Source organism: Fukomys damarensis, unplaced genomic scaffold, assembly GCF_012274545.1.
Source record: "Fukomys damarensis isolate Sample0158 unplaced genomic scaffold, DMR_v1.0_HiC HiC_scaffold_3, whole genome shotgun sequence".
In the NCBI taxonomy this organism is placed as follows: domain Eukaryota; kingdom Metazoa; phylum Chordata; class Mammalia; order Rodentia; family Bathyergidae; genus Fukomys; species Fukomys damarensis.
The window spans coordinates 6,555,004-6,575,001 of NW_022900915.1; the positions used below are offsets into that span (position 1 = coordinate 6,555,004).

General features: G+C 37.5%; 1 long non-coding RNA gene across 2 annotated transcripts; it reads left to right on the top strand.

The window, feature by feature from the left end:
• The first annotated feature begins 9,296 nt into the window (after positions 1 to 9,296).
• LOC104864304 lies at positions 9,297 to 19,373 on the top strand. Of its 2 annotated transcripts, XR_004518257.1 has the most exons (4): positions 14,200 to 14,650; positions 15,476 to 15,555; positions 15,960 to 16,057; positions 19,112 to 19,373. It is a non-coding gene; the product is annotated as an uncharacterized LOC104864304 (long non-coding RNA). The 2 variants fall into 2 exon arrangements; XR_004518258.1 differs by lacking the exons at positions 14,200 to 14,650; positions 15,476 to 15,555 and adding an exon at positions 9,297 to 9,397.
• The last annotated feature ends 625 nt before the right edge of the window (positions 19,374 to 19,998 follow it).

The following is a 19,998-nucleotide window of genomic DNA, read 5'->3' on the forward strand; positions in this document are numbered from 1 at the left end:
GATGTACATTGAAGCCATTTTCTTGTGTAATAAATAGGGGACACGTAAATATCTAATAGTTTCTCTAGTGTGAGAAACTGAAGTGTAAATAAAGATAAAAGATAAAAATGTATAATAGATAATGTGACATAGGAAAAAAAGTCCCAAAGGGGAACGGGAATTAGGAGAGGTTCGGAAAAGAAAAAAGGGAAAGGAATAAATATGAGAAAAGGAAAAAGTATAAATAAAGCCTTGGTAAATAGGGAGAGGTGGAGGGATGAAGGGAGATCAGGAGAATGGGGAAAAAATAAGAACCAAGATACATCATGTAAAGGTACACATTCCCCGTAATGAATGTCAGCATGTGGTACACCCAAAACATACCAATAAAGTTACTGAATGAATTTAAAAAATAGATGGAGAAATTGATTTGCCATAGATTCATAGAATTCTCTGGTAAGAGGCAGAGGTGGAATTTGTACCAGACAGTCTGACTCTAGAACCAAACCTTGAATTGCTAAACTGTAAAGTAAGAGAAAAATATTTTAGGAAATCAAAAGATTTATGTCCCGGCTGCTACATTTTTTTACCCTTCATCCAATGGCTTAATTCATATACACAGCTGTCATATACTAGGTTGCCTAAATAATTTCTGTATTTCAATTATTTTTCAGTTACAGAAAATTAAATTTACTGGGAAGGATGAAATGTAAATTAACATAATTTGTTTTTCCCTCCACCTTTCCAGTCTCCCTACATGTACTACACTTAAAGTCAAATTCTCTACTGCGCTCTCATGATTTGTGGAAAGAATCTGTTTCTTGCATAAGTTTTCCTTGGAGAGAACTTTATAAATGTGAATCGAGCATCTTGATGAACACAGAAATCAAATGAAAACAATTTTGAAAGACTTTGAAACTGATTTGTATTTGGACTTCACAATGAAAATGCCCTTGACATAAATACCTATTGAAACAGAAGAAAGTTGATTAAGATTTGTACATTTATGATTATGAAAGTTTTGAAGTTTATGCAAATTTCTTTGAAAACAATGAATGAAAGAAAAGTAGGGCTGAATCTATGCACAGTCTTATATTTTCCTCTATGGATTTCTCCAGAAGAATGATCCCAGAGCCTTACTAAGTATGGGCTCTACCACTGAGCTATTCACGGAGCCCTGTTTTCTTTTTTTAATTCTTAATAAGCTTTATAATGAATATGCTGGGTAGCTATACTATAAACTCAATAACGTCCTAAAATGGATTCAAAGTAAGGAGTGGGATCTGGAAGAATTACTAGAAATTTTCTTATAGTGCCTACCAACCAAGAGCTTCAATATTCCAATTCTTAATTCTCATAACTGCATGTGGAAGATAAGATTAATTGCCTCATATCAGAAATAAGGAAATTGGGTGATAGAGAATTAAAGTCACTAATTGGAGAACATAATTTTTAAAAATGTCAGAATTGTGATTCGATCCTAGATCTAGAGCTTATGTGGTCTACTCCTAATCAGTGTTATGTTACGAAGACTATTATCTGGAATATGTATTACTATAAATATTACCAGCAAGACTATATATTATTTCCACCAAAAAGCCACTTGGCGAGTTTGAGAAAATTGGATATTGGATTTTAATGATTTGCAGTAAGTCAAAATGTTCCACATCAAAATGGTACATATTTCCACAGAAATACAAATGATTGTAAAGACTACTATAAATAATTTTGCATCACATACTTATATAATTCAGAAGAAATGAACAAATTCTTAGACGGATATAACCTGCCAGGAATAAGTCAGGAAATACAACATTTGAACAAACCAGTACTAAGTAAGTAGGTTGAATCAATAAAGGAAAATTCCCCATTAAAGGAAAGTCTAGGACAAGCAGTAGCTTCATAATGGAAGTCAATCAACCATTTAAAGAAGAAATCATACTAATCATTCTCAAATTCCTCCAAAAAGCTGAAGAAGGTGTATTTCCAAAGCTCATGTATAAGACTATTATTAAAATGACATTAAAACTAGATAGGGGCACTACATGGAAATTACAAGCCAATATTCCAGGTGAACATAGATGCAAAAACCTTCAACAAAATGCTAACAGTGAATTCAGCAACATATTAAAAGCATTATTTCCCACAATCAAGTTAAACTTATCTGAGGAATGCAAGGTTGGTACAACACATGCAAGCTAATGGATGTAATCTGCCATATTATCAGATTGAATAAAAACATATTCTCAGTAGATGCAGAACAAAAAAAAAATTTACAAAACCCCAAATCCTCTCATTGTAGAATCTCTTAAAAAATTAGGACAGAACGAATATGCCTCAACACATTTAAAGCAATGCACCTATAAAAATCCCACAGTTTTCAATAGTGAATACTTAAAAGATTTTCCTCTAAGATTAGAAACAAGTTAAGGATGTTTATTCTGAATTCTATCCAGCCTAACACCAGAGTCCTTGCTAGAGTAACCAGACAAGTACAAAAAACAAACAAAAAAAAACCTCTTCAAATTAGAAAAGGAAAAAGAAATGAAATTCTTTGTTTGTTGATGACATCATGCTTTATTAGAAATCCTAAAGACTTCAACAAATGACTGTTAGGGCCAATAAATTTAGCAATATTCAAAATAATGAAATAGAAGCATTTCTTCATACCAACAAACTATTGGAAAAATATATCCCATTCATAATAGCACCATAAAAATGAAATACTGCTGGGCATGATGGCCCACGTCTGTAACCCCAGCACTCTGGAGGATGAGGTAGGAGAATTGTCTGAGTTCAAGGCCAGTCTGTACTGCATAGCAAGACCCTATCTCTAAACAAACAAACAAAAAATATAAGAAATATTTAGAAGAAAATATAGCCAAGGAGGTAAACATATCTCTATGTTGTAAACTATAAAGCATTGATGAAAGAATTTATAGACAACAGAGTGGAAAGGTTCTATGTTTATGGATTGAAAGAGCACTGTTTTACCTAAAGCAATAGATTCAATGTTTGTTCTGCCAAAATTCTAGTCTCATTTTACACAAAAATAGAAAAAAATCTTAAAATTTATATTGCACTTCAAAAATTTCCCAGATAACAAAAGCCGTCTTGCTCTAAAAGTACAATTTTACAGACTTTACATTACCATGTTTTATAACCTACCACAAAGCTGTAGGAGTCAAATTAGTATGATACTGTTTTGGTATAAAAATAGATATATTCCTCTTCTTGGTATCTCCCTGAAAGAGTTAAAAACATCACACCACAGGGAAATATGCACAGCCATATAGAGCAACACAATTTGTCATAGCTAAATCTTGGAAACAACCCAGATGCCCATCAACAGATGGATGAAGATGTGTGTGTGTTTTTTTTTTTAATACAATGGGATACTACTCTGCCAGAAAGAATAAACTTGAGGCATTCTTAGGTAAAAGATTCACCTTGAGACCATACTTTTAAGTGAAATAAACTGTATAGTCATGTTTAAATAACACAGTCCTTCTCGTGTGTGAGAAACTGAAAGGGTGAAATAAGGACCAAAACGGATGTTAGATATCAGAAAGTAGGGGAAATGTTCAAATGGGAAGAGATATAAGGGGGGTGAAAGGGCAAAAGAAAGAAAGAGGATGGAAGGAAAACAGTGGAAACAAAGATTTTGTAAATGGAGAGGGGAAGAAAAGGTTGGCAGATGGGGAGAGGAATGAGGAAAAATAAATTAAGATTGTCATGTACAGGTACAAATGTCCTACGATGAACGTGATCAATATGCATGATAAATATGTACTAGTAAAGATAAAGTAAAAAGTAGATACACTGACCGGTGATGCAGAATAGAGCCTAAAGTATAATAACACGTATGGTTGATTTATTTTCAACAAAAGTGAGAGACACATGATGGAGTAAGGGCAATTTCTTTGAAGTGTTTTGGGAAAAACTGGACACATGCAAAAGTTGGAAACTGTACCCTTATGTCAAAAACAAAAATGCACTTAAAGTGGGTTAACAATTTAAACTGAAGAGTTGAAACTGTAAAGCTAGCCGAACAGAAGGAAAATGCTCCGAGACATTGGTCTTGGCAAAGATTTATCTAATATGACCTCAAAAATACAAGTAAAAAGAGCAAAAATAGGTGAATGACATTTTATTGAACTAAAAGGCTTCTATATGACAATGGAAACAATAAATGACATGAAGATACATCCCATGGAATGGGAGAAAAGATCAGCAAACCACACATCTTTTAAGAAGTTAACACCCCAAATCTATAAGGAACTCAAACAACTGAATAGCAAGAAAACAACCCAATTTTTAAAAAATTTCTGAACAGATACTTATTCAAAGAAGGTATATCAGTAATAAACTGATAAGAAGAATGCTCATCGTCACTAATCATTAAGAAAGTACATACTAAAGTCAGAAGGAGATTTCACCTCAAAACTGTTTGGCAGTACGAAAAAGTCTAAACATGAAAGTGTTGGTGAGAGTGTAAAGGCAAGGGAACCCTTGTACACTACTGATGAGCGTATGTATATATTACAACGGCTCTTAAGAGAAAAAGATACGGAGGTTTCTCAGAAATCTAAAGGAATTCTTCTGTGAATGAGTAGGCCCACTTCTATGTATATATCCAAAGCAATTAAAAGAAGTATGCTGAAGAGATACTGAAGTTCCATGTTCCTTAAAGTATTATTCCTAACAGCCAATACATGGAAGCCAATCAGAGGCTTACCATCAAATGAATGGACACAGAAAGTGTGGTTTACAAATAGGAAAATGGTGATTTCCACAGTCATTGCCCCAGTCTGCACTCCCACCAACAACGGAAAGGAAGGGTTCCTTTCTCCCCACAATCCCACCAGCATTGGTTATTGGTTGATTTCTTGATAGCAGCCATTCTTTGTGGGATGAGGTGGGATCTCAGTGTTGTTTTCATCTGTATCTCTTGAATGACCAGTGACGTTTCACATTTTTCTTTTTTTCTCTTATTGAGTTTATTGGTACATTTTAAGTATACAGTAGAGTTACATTCATCATTGGGATCTTACACCTTTACATGACAGGTCTTGGTTCTCATTTCTCTACATTTTTCATATATTTTATTTGTTGCTTTATATAATCTAGATAATAGTCATTTGTCTGAGTAGCAGCTGGCTCTTAGCTTTGTTAGTGGTTTCTCTTGCAGTGCAGAAGTTTTTTAATAAGATGAAATCCCAAGTTGTTGATTCAAACAACAAGAATTAGAAGTTCCATTTGACCCAGCTATCCCTCTGCTGGGTATCTTTCAAAAAAAAAAATTAAAAGAACCACACTACAATGATATATGCTCACCCATGTTTATAGCTGCACAGTGTGTAATAGCTAAAACTTGGAAACAGCCCAATTGCCCATCAATTGGAGACTGGATAAAGAAGATGTGTTTTTTCTACAAAAGGGAGTACTACTCAGCTATAAAGAATGAGAAACTAGAGTCATTCATAGGAAAACAGACACATATTCAGCCATCCTCTTAAGTGAAATAAATAGAACACATGTGTAAATAAGATCCATATTGTATAAGAAGTAATAATTTGAAATAGGAAGAAAAGGACTAAAGATGTAGGCGAAGTGGGAAGGGTAGGAAAAAAGAAATAAGGGACAAAAAATTTGAAAAGGAAAAAATAAAAACAAAGTCTTTGTAAATAGGGGAGGGTGGAGCAGGTGAAGGGAGGGCAGGGGTATGGGGAAAAAATGAGAACCAACACCTGTCATGTAAAGGTACAAGATCCCAATGATGAATGTAACTATTCTGTATATCTAAAAAGTACCAATTAACTTAATAAAAATAGGAAAATGTTGACATTTACAACATGCATGAAGCCGGACATTGTGTTATTTGAAAAAAGGCACAGAATGACAAATACCATATGATCAAAATTACATATAGAGCTAAAAAAAATTAAACTCAGAAACAAAATAGATTTGTGGCCACCGAAGCCTTGAGAACATCAAAACCGCATAGTAAGAAAACCAGGCTTTCTATGTACCGTGTTTTTTAAGAACTCTGAAAATGAAATTCAGTTGTTGTTACTTATAGCACCTTGTTTATATTTCTACTAACATGAAAACTCGGCTACTGTCAAGTGCTTTGAATTTACTTCTAGCTCTTTTAGATCGTTCCAATAATAAAATTAAAACAAATCAACTGGAATGTTGTCTTACTAACTCATTTGTGTTTATTTATGTTTCTGTGTATATTCAAAATGTGGAAACATATTGACTGATTTCATCACCCATAATCAAAATAACTGAATTGATTCTTTCATCAAGTCCCAAATTTTCAGGAGATAAGCTGGGAGAAAAGGTGGAGAGGGCTTTGTGCTTGAAACTGAAAATGCTATTTACTCTAGAAATTTCTGTGTGTCACGCAAGTATGCAACCGTTCAGGCAGCAACGATTTTCTATTTCAGCTCAGCTTCCCAGGAAATTCTGTTAAAATAAGTTGTTCTTTCCGAACGCAACACTCTGTGTGATATGAAACAGCCTCCAGCAATTTACCAAATTGCTTTCTCATTAAACTGTATTTTAAAAGTATAACTGACCAGTTAAGTGTTTCCCCTCAGTATTCGGCACGTAAGGTAAGAGCAAGAGAAACCTGAATGACAATTCAATTAGTGTTGTGTTGAATTGTACTATTAAGAATAATAATCACACAGATTTCATCCGTAGGTGCTGCTGTTTATAATACCATTTGTTGAGAGCTGACACTGAGCAAACACAGCCCTTCTCCTGGGGGTTTATTATAGAACCTAGACAGCCACGGAACTTGAAATTAACTGTATCAGTGTGAGGCTTTAGGGTTTATATGTATCTATAAAGTTTTCTTGCTTTTCCCTTCATTTCCTTCCCTCTTATTCTTGTAGAACAACCTCACATAAAAGAAGTACATTACTCTAATTTTTCAGACTCCTCCCAACTAGTTTACACTAAATAATTCACATGCTAATTTATAATATACAAAGTTCTGTAATATAAGTTCATGGACAACACTCAGAGTCTGACAGCTTTGCCCAGAGATAATTTGAAATCAAATTGATAAATGTTTGTAATACAATAAATTAATTACTAAATTACCAATTATTTCCAAGGGGAGAAAGAGGAGGAAGTAAGGCCGAACAAAGAGGAGGAAGGCCTTTTAATTACACACCATTTGTTCACAGCTGTCTGATGCCTTTGTTTTACCTGACAAGTTTTCTGCATTGTATTGGAGCCTTTGGAAGTAGATTTTGTTAAAAAGCAAATCCTTCTTAAGAAACTTTTTAAAAAAGGAGTTTTTAAAGTAATGTCAGGCTCACATGTATATTTATGTTTTATTTTTTAAGCGGGTCTTTAAGCATGTAAATACAATGTAGAATTACATGAACATTTGGAAATTATGAGTTTAATGCAATATAAATTACTGTTTAGGTCAACAGAAAAACATTGTACCTTCATAGAAGGAATCCACATTATAAAGCAACTTAAAACAAAAATCAAGACTTAGCGCATATAAAGATGCTTCTGAGATGGAAAACTAGTTTACACTCTATCTTCAATTTTTATGAGTTTATTTATCCTGAGATAACATTTGAAAGGCTTTTCAGAAACAGGAAAGCATAAGTTTCTGGTTCTAATTTAAATAGTCATATGATATGTGACCTTAATGTAGTAAGAGGTATTCCAGCCAGACGAGTCTTTTCTATGGATCAAGTATATTTTTGTTAAATTGTAAAAATTTAAAACAAATGTCTCCCAAGCTGAAAAAAAACCTCAAGGGCACCATCAGTCATAGGCTTACAACACATGCCCAAATAATTAACAGCTAAATCATAGTAGAAAAGAAAAAATGGCCTTTTCCTGAACAATTTGTGGTATTATTGAAAGTCTTCTTTCAGAAGGGAAGTGTTTTAGAATGACTGATTTTCTCTTTGCGCTTTTGCTGCATAAATATTAATAAGTCAATTATGCACAAGTAAAAGTAAAGCAAAGAGGAGAAACATTGAGCAATTTTGATTGTGATTTTTTTTTTTCCTTTAAAGATTCTTTAGGAGGTTTTTTCAGTTATATCCTATTTTTTGGTACCCGGGATTGAACTCAAAACCTTGCTTGAGGCCACTGACCTAAATCTCCAACCCTAGGGTTTTTTAGTCATAGAAAATTAAATAGCATAGTAGAAAATATTATTTTTAAAGTTTCCCTATTCTGCCTAATATGCGCTCATATTTCCTTCAAGAGTTTGCTGTGTACCTTCCCAATCTCTTCCGCTTACTCATACAAGTACATGCATGTATCAGAGAAAGTGCTATGTGTATCACATTATGACTTCCCTAAAATTTTATAATATAATATATATCTTTTCCCATATTGAAAGAGAAAATATTTCTGTGAATATAAAGTAAGATGAACCATAAATTATCTAATCCTTCACCTAATGAAGGACATTGAGGTTTGCCTTTTCAGTTCAACACCACTATGAACAGTGGTATAAAAAACGTCCTTGCATAATATCCTTAGGTGCTTGTACTTTTGTGTCCCTAACATGGATATTTTTTTTCATACTGGTAATAGAACACGGGACTTTGCACTTGCCAGGCAGGCGAGGAGCCACTGAGATGCATCCCTGGTCCCCTCCTTCATGGATTTCACCATTTCTATTTCCAAAGAGAATTTAGTACACACTTAAAAGAAAAATATGCCTATTTTCATTTAGTACGTCTTTCTCTCATTGATTCCTAGTTGTGGTGGGTGAAAAAATTCGAACAGGATCTTTTTTGTAATAAGATGCATTATTCTCTCTGATGGTGAAGTTGAACAACTTTTCATATAGGATTATTTTCCATTTATAGTTCCTCTTCCCTCAATTACTCATTACTTATTTTTTCTCAATTATGTACTATTTTACCCACTTTTATTCCTAACTACTGGTCTTCTTTTCAAATTAATATCTAAAAGCTCTTTCTATATTAGGAATATTGATCCTTTTTCTATTTTTTTTGTTTTACTTTTTAACATTGTACTCTGTATTTTCTGAATGAAGTTGAATGTTTTCCTTTGATGATTACTAGCTTTATCGTATCAAAAAACTTTCTCAAAGTCTATTCTAACAGTCCCTATAATATGATGATATTTTTGCTGCAGGTGTATTAAAGATTGAGCAGTGGAAGAGCCTAGGAAAACCTTGGAGAGGAAAGCAAACTTCTGAAACACCTCCGTGCATTTTGATCCAACTCTTGTTAATCAAGGATAAAGTTATGAGAAAGAGACAGGTGAAGAAGTCGACAGAGCTGTTTTGTAGGACCTGGGCGTGAGCACTTGTGTCACAGAGGATATGCTCTGAGGAGCATTCACATAGAACACAAGTGTCTTCTGTTGTGGATTCATTCAAGAAATCCATGTGTGTAATTTTTATACAGGCTTCTTTCTCACCAATCCTACAATCAGGTTCCGTCTGAATTTCTTACAACCATGGCAGACCCTTAACCACTGTTCATTGGGCACCGTGTAAATTTTCTTTATGTCACCCCCCTTTCTAGCCAGGTGGACAAAAAAAGATGTAGCGTTTTCCACTCAGCCATCACCCTTCAGGATTCTCCTTGGGAGAATCCATTCATGTTTGGTTGGTGTCCAAAGATTTGACAGAGAAACCTATAAGCCAGGGCTGAATTTATTTCTCTTCGTTTAGCTTATCTTGGAGAACTTTCCATTAATGAGTAAAGTCTGAGGGAGAAACTACAGGCAGTAATAAGGCTGTACTATTTTATGAAACAGAGCACCATTAAGACTTGCTGAAATGTGGTCTGAGGTGTACAGATTGTATCTGATGAGAAAGTGCTTCTGGATATGCTTACCTACATTTCTTTTTCTTACCCTCTTACTTTCTTTCCTCTTTTCCATCCTACCTTCTTCCTTTCTTCTTTAGGATATATGCTGTGTATGGTTTGAGATATCAGCAAATACTTACTAAGCAACTCTTACAGTACCAGGTATCATTCCAGAATCTGTGCAAGGCTCTGTCCTTGATGGCGTGTATGTTCTAGCATAGAATGAATGACTTTCAATTCATGACTTGCAGCTCAGTCTGCTGGCAGCTGTTCCATAGTTATGTATTCAGACTCATTCATGGCCTAGAAGAAATCAAGAACTCATTTCTTTAAAGCACGGAATAGTTATTTGTCTAAGAGAGCACAGTAATCTTTCCAAATTTTGGGGCCTTCAGTTCAGTTCTTTGATCATGCTTTGCCTCATCCACGGCTGAAATAATACACATATGCCTCATGCTCCTCCTAATCCCTCGAGCCTCCTACACAGTGGAGCAGCAGAGTTATTTGCACTCCATTATGAGCAATTGGAGAAATCAATGGCTCTGAGCTGTACCCAAACTGTACAACCTTTGAATTATCTAATAACTGGGTTGGAAAAACTAATACACATGAAGTGTGTGTTTTCTCCAAAACTAGTTCAAGTTGGAACATGAGTTACAAAAAGTTATGTTTCTGTTTTGAAAGAGAAGTCCTGACTTGCCCTAAATCACTGCACTCCAGGACACTTTGCTTGGGTGTCAGGCCTTACTTCCCCAGTATCTTAGTCACTATGTTCCTTGCTGGGACAAAATACCAGACACCCACAATCTAAAGAGGAAGTTAATTTTTGCTCACAGTTTCAGAAGTTTTAGTCCATGGTTGGAAGCCTCCAACACAAAAGAAGCAGCAGGTAGAAGAGTCTAGCAGAGATAAACACATGGTTTCAAGGTAGCCAGGGAGCAGAGAGAGGAGGGAGAAGCTGAAGAGGGACCCTGTGACCCACCTCTTCTCCCCAGACCCTTTCTCCTAACAGTAAGGCAGGTACTGTACAGTCCCATTATCCAGGTACCAGAAACCTCACTGTTGGATGCATGAAGCTTAGGGAACCCTTTCCCGTGTTCCTCAAGGCCTAGGTGAAAGGAGCTTCTTGCAGGACTCTTGGAGGTACACAATATTTACTTGACCAATCCCTTTAGCATTCCAGTCGCCTATCCTGTGATTGTTTTTCTTTACCGATACACCAAAGGAGTTCTGGACTGAATAGAGTATGGAGATTCTGTATTCCACTCATAGAAAGACCTGACTTTCAGGACAAGCCCTGAGCTCAGAAGTCTATAATGTAGGCTTGTCATTGGCTTTGTGTAGAATTGTTAGAAATAAGTAAATCTTAACTTCCACACAGCAAATATATGGTCACAGAAAAATTCTGCTTTCAGTGCATATCATTTCAGATACCATACACAGTAATTTAAAGAAAATTCTTGTTACCTGTCATAGGCTGACAGAGTCCCACCAAAGTATATTAACAGGATGTTCATCACCAACTCTGCACGAGTCACTGAATTTTTCTGCATTCCCCTTGACTGGAGCCTGCTCCCTGACAGCAATTTAGGTTATGGTCCTTAGGTTGTAAACACAGAACTGGACTGTCGCGAGCCGGAGTGTGCACTAACTGGAGGTCGAGACAGTAGAGCTGCCAACTAGACTTTTATATATTTTATATCTGTCACACATCCAACATGTTCATTCATACCCACCAGTTGCCACTCCCTGTACCTGCACAAGTCCGAGGAGCGCGACTTTGTTTCTCTTTTCCTGGTGATTGCGGTTGTCGATTCGGCTGCCTCCTCCTCAATCCGGGGATCCACACCGGGTAGGCGTGGTATGTCTCCACCGAGGTCCGTGCCTAGATCTCGTCCGGAGGTCGCCGTAGAGCTGCATCGGTGACCGAGTGGGATGAGCTGGTCTTCTGTGCTCTCTCTTTTATACCATCCTAACTGGGGGTCTGTGGCACTGGTTCGGGTTTTAACACTTCACACGTATCGGGGCTGTTTGAGTAGATATTGGGGCTGCACCTGTCATAGGGTTCCACACCTTGAATTTAGATAACGGGGTTACACGCATCACAGGGCGATCTGTTGGGTTAGATGTCACTCTTACAGGACAGGTTTCCCACATTGTCACTCTTGGTGGGTTTCACTCACCACTCTTGGGAACACACTGACATTGTACCCTATTTGGGAGGCGTTATGTTCTCAGCATCCTGTGCATTGACGTGTGCTCTCTACATGAACTCTGCTGTTGTTGTTGTTTTTTTTAACAGAAAATTTAACGAAATGCTGTCATTATGCAGCATAAAGAATTGAAAAAAGGCTAAACCACCAAATTCTGAAAAGTAGAAACCACAGGAAGGTGGCGCTGAAGCCAGAACCCTAGCACAGGAATAGCTGGTTTTCTTGTTCAGTTGGCCCAGGATGCCGAACAAATCTTCACAGCCACTGAGGAGTGCTGTTAAAAGGAAGTCTAAAGTGGACCTGTTTGCACCTTCTGTCCTGGATTTGCCAGCTGTGGAGGTTAGCTATTAGCTAAACCTAGGCCTTGAGTCCCAAAAGTGGTGGAAAAGGACAATGAACATCTGGATTTTTGTTTACTTTAGAGAAAATCATTGCTGAGCCTCCTACACCCCACCCCAGGTCAGAAAGATTCTCAGCTGTGTGATCTCCTCCATAACACGCTGGCAAAGGGGTCACCAAAACCTCTACAGAGCCAATGTTCACAGCAACTCATTGATTTGAAATTCTATTTCCATTTTAATGCAATGATTATCTTCCCACCTAAAGGCTAAAGGAAATGGCTTTCCAGCCATGTTTTGCTGATGGAGGCTTTTTTTCTTAGTATAATTCTAAAAACTTTTCACCTCTCTCTTTCTCACACACACACATATTTCTAATACTTAGAATTAAAAAAATCGTAGAACTATAAACATAAAATGTCTGTCTTAGTCTCATCTGAGTCATTCTCCCTAATCTGGAAGGAAGGTGACCTGAATATAGGTGAAACTACCTTTGATTCATTTGTTCAATTATTCAATACAATTTACTGAACATTTAGCAGCCTAGGGCACTGTGTCTAGGATCTGATAATGTAAGTCCCTGACTTCTGAATGAGTTATTTTGGGGGAATTGCTCATAAGTCAGTTTCTTTCCTAAGTGAGCCTTATATGGCACACTTGGGAAAGTCCACAACTCACTGCAAATGCTGCTGAAATGACACCGACTAACTGGGAGAAAATGTACTAACATACGTAGTCCACAAGAATGCTTAGTGTTGTGCCAGAATAGTGGTTTTCAGTCTTCAGAATAACCATCTTTTCAGTGATCATCAGCACTAGTGGGGTGCTCCTTCAAAGAATGCAAATTCAAGCTGGAAGGAATTGGCTTTGGAAATTCTTAATTTTTTAACTGGAGCCCCAAAATGTCTGTAAATGACCAGGAAATTCATTGGCCAAGAAATTCCCGCTTATAAGATTTCACTGGTATGTGAAAAGATAACCGTGGTTTTATGTTCATGAAGAAGAAAAACTTTATTAGAACATACTCTACTGTCTTGAAGATTGAGAATTCTCATTCTTAGATTTTAATCTCAGCCTTTATTACTATTCATTTAATCTTAAAGTATTTATAAATGGAGAATCAATTCCTGGATGGAGTTTTATATGTGACCTAAAAGTCCTGTGCTACACATAGACATGAAACACAAGTCTGATGTGCTCCCTAGTCCCCCAAAATAATATAAGATTAAAAAATTTTATGGGTAAAATTCTGAAAATAACATAAAAATCTTTGTAATAAACTGTAATCATTAATTTTTTTAAAGTCTGCCCATCATTATTTTTCTAAAAAAAACTTCAATGAAATTTAAAACATGGTTTTCACAGTCTATTTTCTTTCTTTTTCCTTCCTTCCTTTCTTCCTTCCTTTTTTTCCCCCCTAAGAAAACCGCTCTCTGCACTCTATAGTGCTTTTTGTTTTTGTTTATTTGTTTTTTTTGGTACTGGGATGGAACTCATGTCCTTGAGTTTGCAAGGCAGTCACCAGAACCACTGAGCTAAATCCCCGGCCCTGCGCTATAGGCTTTTGAAAGATTTTCATGTTACTAGTCAAGTACTTGGCCCAGGTGCTTTAGCAGAGGCACTTATATGTCCCTTAGGGAGTAAGGGAGAGCGGGAGAAGGGAAGGGGTAGGAACACAGGTATATTCATGTTTTAATTGTGTTTGTCATATAGTATTACACTGATTTTTGTTAATATGTTTTTGTTTCACAATAATCTGGAAAGCACTAGCCAAAGAGTGATTTTGTTTTTCCTAGAGAACAGAATTTTAGGATGGCAGATGGTCAGATATTCAACTGAAAGTTATAAACACTAGACCTGTGAAGACAATGACTAGAAACACCGGGTGCTACAATGGCAGAGATCAGTAACAAGTGGTGTTCATGGTGTTTCAGAAAGGAAACAAGAAAGCAATGTGCAAAGCAGGAGTTCAGTTAATGTACAGACGGGAGGCGACGTGATCCCAACCATTGCTTGTACAGTCCTGAGTGAGGAAAAGCCATGGTACTGTCAGAATCCAGACAAGTCCACCAGGGAAGAGCACCATGCAATGCTATTGAGGAGATGAGAAGACTTGAGTCACAGAGAACCTTTATGTTTTGTTACAGAGTTCGAATTTTGTCCTAAGAGCACTAGAATGTCATGGAAGGACTTTAACCAAATGATATGATTTTCATTTAACATGATCCCCTGGCTATAGAGAAAAGATGGGAAACAAAGCAGAAGCAGAAGGCAGGTTAGTGACAGCAGGCTGTGTTGCATTATTGCTACACATGTTACTTGTTAAGGAATTTAGAAGCTAAAACATCCGTGATTGTATGGCATTGGATATAGGGGATAAAAAAGACAAATGAGTCAAGGAGGACTTTGCAGGCTCATAGTCTGAGCATCTGGGTGATAATGATGAACCTTATTAACCTGTGGAATCTTGGGGAAGGGTCTTCACTAATAGCTGAAGCACTGGGCGCCACACATATTTAGCTTGGGTCATTTTTATATGGAGTTATCGAAACATTATTTAAATACCATAAATTTCACTGAGGTTAAGTGTACAAGTTGAATGAGATTTCAGAAACATAATCATCTAATTAGTACCACAGTCAGGATATAGATCATTTCTGTCACCCAAGAGAGTGCCCAAATACCTCTTTGTCTTCTGTGGCTCTAGCTTCTGTATTGATGTTGTTTTTCATTTGTTTCTTAGTTTTGTTCTAGCTTTACCATTTTCTATCAATGAAAGCTTCTTTCATGTAGAATATTTTTTTTTGAGAGCCACCCATGTTGTTATATAGATCAGTACTTTATTTCCTTTTGTTGCTGAGTGATGATCTCCTACAAGGACATAGTACAACTTTTTAAAAATTTATTCATCAGTTAATGGACGTATAGATCGCTTTTACTTTGGTCTTTTATGAATAAAACTAGTATAGAAATTTGACTACAAGTCTTCTGTATATACACAGATGAACCATTCTTGGGTACATATCTAGGGAATGGGTTATTAAGTTGTATAGTAAATGTATTCTTAAGAAATGTACAAAAGTTTCAAATTGCTTTCCAGTGTGGTTCTGTCATCTTGAATTCACATGAGCAATGCACGAGAATTTCAGTTGTTCCACATCCCAGCAAGTATTTGTCATTGTAAATATTTGTTTAGTTTTATCTAATAAGTATTATCTATCTGTGGTTTTAATTTGCATTTAATGCTTATTTTCTTAGTCAATAGGTCACTTTTGGATGTTCACATATAAAAATGTGAACCTTGACCCTTATCCTACTTATAAAAATAAGTCAAAATGGATCACAGACTGAAACATAAGAATACTACTACCTTTAAACATTTTAGAGAAAAATGTAGAAGATAAAGATTTTATCTTGGTTCTGGAGCAATTTCTTAATTAGAAAGCCAAAAAGATAAACTATAAAGTACTTAGCAAGCCAGACTTTAACAAAAGAAAACATTTGCTCTTCAAAAGATATTTAGAAAGGAAAAAGCCCTTCCACAGTTTGTGGGTATGGAGGAGGTAACTATGTTGCTCTTTTAGTTTCTTAGGTCTACAAAAGAAAAGGACCTGAATTCAAGGAGCTCTGCTTAATGAAACATAATGAGGACATTCATGCAAACCTGGAAGCAATTTAGATGGTGAGGTTCTAGATCCTGAGCTGCTAATTTAATAGGATGAATGTTTTGAGGGCCTTGGGACAGGATGAGTATAATTTGCATATGGAAGGAATATAAATAATTTATGGCTGAGGATAAACAGTGATGATTTTAGGGCTGGGGATTTAGCTCAGTGGTTCCGCCGCCTGTCTCACAAGCACAAGGTCCTGAGTTTGAACCCCAGTACCAAAAAAGAAAAAAAAAAGTGATGATTTAAAAAATACATACACAAATTCTTTAATATGTCTCCCTTTAATTTGAGCTGAACCTAGTGACTTCCTTTGTAGGAAGAGAAGAGAATATGGTGGAAGAGGTGGCATGTCACTTGTGAGATTACAAAACAACTCTGGCTTCTGTCTGGGTGGCTTCTCTGAGATCACTTACTCTGGAGGGACACACATTAGTGAACAGCCTTACAAAGAGATCCCTGCAGAAAGTTGGTAAGATTCCTGGCAACAGCCATGCAAGTTGGAAAACAGAACTTCTATCTTCAGTTAAGTTTCCTGGAACTATAGCCCTGGCCAACAGCTTTGACCATGCTTTGTTAGAGACTCTGTCATAATTTGGGTCTAGATGTGTACCCACAATCTCATTTGGTCATAGGTGGGGCTTTTCAGAATCGGCAGGATTTAGAGTGTTTGACAGTGGGATTACGGATCTGTGATTACTAACTTAGTTTGCTGATTGGTTTGGTATAGTTCTTGCTAGGATTAAGGATGCCCTACCCTGGGTTTGAGTGTTATCTGCCCTAAGCTTGAGTGGCTTGGATACAATATAAAAGGACAGGAAAAAGAAATCTGTTGCTTGTTGCCTTCTGCCTGCCATGAACCGTTTCTCCTCTGTGATGTCCCTTTGCCGTGCCATGCCTTGGAGCAAGCTGATTATGGACTGAAACCTCTACAAACCACTACAAATGCTTTAATTTTGGGTGTTGGGTATTGTCTCTCAGCATGGACAAAAGTAACTAAGACAGACTCTGAGCCAGAAATTCCCAGTTCAGGCAGTCTTGATGACCGGCCTTCATAAACTATGTGAGGTGATACGTATTTGTTGTTTTAAATGGTTAAGGTTGTTATGCAGAAATAAGTGAACTATACACTCCATTCTGTGCATGCCACCCCTCTCTGGTACTCCACTTTGTATGTTCTGGTCACTTTGCTGCTTTCTCAACTCTGAAGTCTGGACCTACCTTCAGGTAGTAAACTGGGGAAATTTTTGCGATCATTTTATTTGTTTTTCTTCTTTTATGTGTCACAAATTTAGGCTGCCTATTGTTCAGGGTCTAAAATCATTCTTTTACATTTTTTTTTTCTAATTGCTTAAGGTAAGAGTTAAAATTTGGTCCTTGTTACACCATCCTGGGCAGACAGAGCTAGTTTAAGTCTGGATCTCAGTTTAGGTGTGAATGTCCCTGGGGCATTATGCAACTCAGTGAAAGGATTCTTTATCTGTTTTTCAAGATTTTAAGATTTTTTTTTTAGGGGTGAAAGAATTTAAGATTAGCTTTATGTTGTGAGAGGCTCAGTGCCAATCAATCAAGAGAATAAGGAAGGGTTCCAGCCATCAAGGTTAATTTTATAGAGCAACCTGACTTATACAATGTCACATGTGAACACCTTGTGCATAAGAACAGTTGGTTTCACTTACTTGATGCTTCCTTATTTACCTCTTCCCTCTCCTTGCACTGAGAATACAAAAGCAATGCTCCGGTGTGCTACCTACCATCTGGTGACTTATGTAGTGAACTATTTTAACCAACATATTTTTCCCAGCTGTTCTTTTCTTTCCTTCAAGGTTGGTTACACACATGCCACAGTCTGGCCTTTTCTCTTCCATTTTACCGCACATACTTTACTCAATTTCAAATTAGGCAAGTGTTTTCCTTCAGATACATACAGAGTCCAATTCCTTTTGACTGATACCCTCATTTGCACATGTAAATCTCTGGTAATTGGAGTACCAAGTTTCTCACATGTCATTTCTCACATCGATTTATTCTATCTGTAAACCAAATATGCTGATGGTGGCTGTCTGCGCAGAGCTAGCACTGCAACACAGGATCAAGGAATTGAAATCAGAAAAAAATATCATCAGAAGTCACTTTTTAAAGCATTGTGGAGTTTCCTGAGAATTTCCACACCAATTCAGTGTATCATTAAATGAGATAGTGATGTATGTGAAAAAGATATGTAAAGGAAACCATTTCTCCTTTTCAAAACATTGATAGCCAGCTGGGAGAAATAGGTACTCTAGTTAATTCTACTCAAATGACTTATTAAAGCCTTTGAAAATATACAAGTAAATTATAACAATGGGAGAAAGAGAAGGGCTCTGTGCCACTTAGCCAAATCTTTCCTGACAATGAACATTAAGGTCTTGGGAGAGGCTTGGTAGGGACTGTGTATTAATGGGGGGGGGATGAAATTTTTCTTTGGCTATCTGTGTTTTTGAGTATTATTTAACTTAATTGAACATATCATTAAGTTTTAACAGATCACAAATGTATTCCAGCAAATATACAATTTAATATTCATTTCTTCTAGTTTTGCTTTGTTGTTGAACACATATATAAGAAAATAAGACATATATAACTGCAAATAATCCCAGCTAATCAGGACACTGAGGAAGAACTTCAAGTTTGAGGCCAGCCTGTATGATAGAGTCCCGGGGGGGGGGGATTAAAAAGCCATGCAGATTTCTACTTAACCTGGGTATTTCTTGAGCTTCTGGAAACTCACATCTTAGTTACTCCAGTTTTAGAGAAGTTTGCAAGGCAAGATTTGGAAACAGAATGATCTTGAGAAACTCACCTAGAGTGTCTTCATGTTTGTTTTTAAACTCTGCACAATTCAAAGTATTCTAGGACCCAACTTGTTCAAACAATGGGTTTCCTTTGAAGTAAGATCATCTGCCTTTCTTAAAGCATAGTAGCTACCTTTGGCACCCAGGAAAAGAAAGTAAAACAGCAGAGGTGGTGCGGTATCCGCCTCAGTGTTGGAATTTTTAAAGGTGATTCACATTAAGTCTCCTTTCCAGGGGTCTGCCTGGCCTGGGAGAAGCAAGCAACAGCTTCCTTAGCGCTATCCTCCTGGCGTCTGATGTGAAAGTTCTGATGTGGCTGAAGAAGTGTGAAGCTCCAGCAAAGTAAGAGAGGTACCTGGTGTGCAACTGCTCCCAAAGAGGTCGGAAATAGGAAAAAAAATTACAAAATAAAATACAAAGGGCAAAAATCTCAACTGGCCTAAAAGCTTTAAAATACAGCATTTCACGTTGATCTCCTTGATCTTCCTCACCTTAGGAAGGGGAGAGGGGGTGGGGGGGAAACTACTGATCCCGCTGGTGAATGGGTAGCGAGGAGATGAGGTGGGAGAAGGGGCTCCGAAACGTCAGGGCGTCCACTGCCCTATCCTGGGAACCTCTGAAGTGCTCTCCGTGAAGAAGGACATTATCTCCACGCTTACGTAATCCAGTGGGACAAAGATGGGAAGACAAATCAAACGTCCTTGGTGAAGAGCCTGCGATCCTGTGCTCCAGTCGGCCCTAAGTTTTGCTTTGTGCGCAGGGCGGATGGGTAGAGACAGGAGGAGGAGCTCCCACAGCGGAGTGCGAGGGGGGCTGCGCCGCTACCTGCGCACGCCTGGGGGTGGGGAGTGAGGGCCGAAGGTGGGATGCAAATCGGGTCCTCGGGATGGCCAATCAGGAGTCAGCGAGAGAATTTTTGTTCCCCGCGCCACCCCTGCCCGGAGTGCGAGCACGTGTGCGGGGTTCCGGACCTTTGTCCCGCAACGTCACGCTTGGCGGGCCAGGTCGCGTATTCGCTTCTGTTCAGCCAGATCCCTTCCTCCTCCCCGCCCCAGTCTGTGAATCGAGTCTTCCCCACCTCGCCGTCCCTCAGTCCAGGCACCAGCTCTCAGCGCGGCGTC